Genomic DNA, 3,329 nt, shown 5'->3' on the forward strand with positions numbered 1-3,329 from the left:
TTTCAATTTATATAAGAACATTTTCTAGTGGTTGTAGTAACAACGTTTACAACACACAGTACATACTACGATGTTTAGCACGCGAGTGAAGAGAACGTACCATTTGTAACACAGCAAGCGTCTCGGGGGTCGGTACAGGGACCTTCATAAGCATCTGCAACTGACGAGTCATAACATCCCTCCATATCACTGACTCAACCCTCCACTCTCGACGTGAACTCGATCTATAACCAAAGGTAATATACTTCAAACAAAATAACACGGCAATGAGCAATGCAGGTTCTTCATAGCTCATTTACTAATTTGTCTACTCCCTACAGGCTGCCTTGCTCAAGATCTAAGACATAGCGCGGATAAGAGATATTTTCATGAATTTAATACAGTCGTGTATTTCATCAACCACCGACACTGTTATTTAATAACATGACGAGGCACCTATTCTTGCAAAAGATCCACATATAAACATTGGCTTGGTTTATTTACATATAAATCCGCTATTGTTTACAATTACAAACAGCGACTAGTTCTTTTAATTAATTAACTACACTGAGATTTCACTGTTAAAACTTTTTTTTATCGACACCAATTCAGTGACATGCTGGGGATCGTGTGCATGCATGAACTAATAATAATCCTCGGACCAACCGTCCTGACCTGATTCCGATGAAGATAAGAAGATGCCATCAACAAAGACACACCAACGCATCTATGCTACTAGCTGCTTGCTACATACCCTTAACTGAATCTTATCAAGGAGACGTGAGAGCTTGTACACCCAGCCGCGCCCAACACAGCGTCACTTAGTCAACAGTCGACCTCCGGTTTGCTTCTCGAGTTTACTCTGCTGCATCCTGGCTTCGGCTATCAAAGCGGTCGACCCGCGGATTTCGCCCAGCACCCCGGGCCCAGCATGTCGGATGTAGAACGGTTCAAATCTGCACCGGAATCGTCACGATATAGCCGAGAAAAGAAAAGCCCAATTCTAATAAAACTTCTAAGTGTAATCATCGCCCACAACAAAAACGTTAAAGATCACATTGACATGGGGTGAACATGCTGGGTATCTTGTAATGCAAGACGATTGGACATGCAGGTGGAACATGCTTCTAGTCATGTTGAGCAGAGTTGAAATGAGTTGGTACGGCGATGTGTTATCATGGACGAGTGCCAAGGTGAACATGCATGGTGCTAACAGGTGGTATCATGGTTGGATGGAGTGTGAAAGAGTTGTAACGATGTGTGTATGCGATGGTGAGTGCAAGTGGAAAATGAGTTGTAGACATGTGGCGTATCGATGTTGATGGGAAGTTGAAATGAGTGGCTGACATGTTCCTATTCGATTGTGCACGATGCCAAAGTTGACATGCATTGAAGCAGTGTAGTTAGTGGTTGATGGAAGGTGTGACATGAGTGTAGGAGGCACGTGGTGGTAGTAGTCTGGACCGCAAGGTGTGACATGCGTGTAACGATGTGCGTGTATCATGTTGACGCAACGTGACATGTTTGCTAACATGGTACTCGTCGTGTAAAAGGGAACGGCCAGCCGGCCACCATCAAGGGACCACGGTAGAGGATCATGTCAACTTGCATCGTCATGATACAACATGTTACAACTCATTTCAACTTGCATCAACATGATACAACATGTTACAACTCATGTCAACTTGCATCAACATGATACAACATGTTAAACATGTCAAATGTGATCTTTCACGTTTTTGTTTTGCGATGATTACACTTAGAAGTTTTTATTAGAATTGGGCTTTTCTGTTCTCGCTATATCGTGACGATTCCGGTGACGATTTAACAGGTTCTACATGACATGCTGCCGGTGCTGGCGAAATCCCGGGTCGACGCTTTGATAGCCGAAGCACAGGATGCACAGAGTAAACTCGAGAACAAACCGGAGTGCACTGTTGACTACGTGAACAAGCTCACGTTCCTTGATAAGATTCAGTTAAGGGTATGTAGCAAGCAGTAGTAGATAATGTGTACCTTGATGTATTTCTTACATCCGCATACAGACGGATTATTAGTTCGTGCATGCACACGTCCCCAGCATGCACTGAAATTGTCATAAAAGTTTTAACAGTAAAAATGTTAGTGTTAGTTATAATTAAATCCTTGTAATTGTAAACAATAGCTGATTTATATGTAAATATAACCAAGGCAATTTTAATGTGGACTTTTGCAAATGGTGCCTGTCATTGTTTTAAATACAGTGTATGGTGGTTGATGAAATTACACTACTATTAAATCAAAATATTTCACCCTATTCTCTTAGATCTGACAAGGGACCTGTAAGGAGTAGACAAATAGTAAATGACTAAAGAACTGCTTGCTCTTGCCGTGTTATCTTGGTTATATTACTTTTGTTATAGATCGATTCACTCGAGATGGAGGTGGAGTCAGTGAAGGAGATGTATGATCTCATTGAGATCTATGAGGTCCCTGTACCACCCGAGGACCTTGCTGTGTACAATGTACGTTCTCTCATCTTGTCTAAACATCGTAGTATGTTGTGTGTTTGTAATTTAACTACGTTGTTACTACAACCACTAGAAAATGTTTATATAAATAATTTAGAACATGATTATTGCAAAAATTATTATTGCAAAAAATACATTAAATCAGCTAAATGGTAACCAAAATTAATATTATAATAATGATGATGAAATCATTAAGATGTCAGTCATGAATAACAGTTGGTCGCATAACAATAGATAATAATTAATATCTGTTATAATTGCACATTGTATCTGCTACGATGTAGATTGTCATTTTATAGACATTAATTAAATTAATCGTTAAGGGTGTATTTGTGCTATTTGTAGCATGAAAAGGCCGAGATTCACAAACAAGCTAGATAAGATGTTACCTGTGTTATGTAGTAATGTCAGTGGTGCTAATGAGACTGAAACCTATTGTTTGTTTCAATTGCTCCTTTCTCAGACTCTCGGAAGCTGCATTATATCTGTGCGTGGCGCCATTGACAAAGTGGTGTCAGAGAGAGATGCTACTATAGATAAGTTCTCAACCAGTCTGGACAAAGACATCACGGCACTCAACAAAGAAGTCAAATCTATTTTCCAAGATATACAGGTACACTTATCCTTTTTGTATAGGACACGTGGATATATGCTTGCTAAAGCTATATAAGATAAATTGTCATCAGAAGTTCAAGTATAATAACTTAATTAATACAGTTTACCTAAAAACAATTTATTTCTATCGATTAGTCACTATAACCATCTCTGGCTCTCTCTTTTCTTACAGAAGTATAACAATTTAATACAGTTTACCTGTACGTAAAAACAATTTATTTCTAT

The sequence above is a fragment of the Priapulus caudatus genome, unplaced genomic scaffold (assembly GCF_000485595.1).
Source record: "Priapulus caudatus unplaced genomic scaffold, Priapulus_caudatus-5.0.1 Scaffold286, whole genome shotgun sequence".
Lineage (NCBI taxonomy): Eukaryota > Metazoa > Priapulida > Priapulimorpha > Priapulimorphida > Priapulidae > Priapulus > Priapulus caudatus.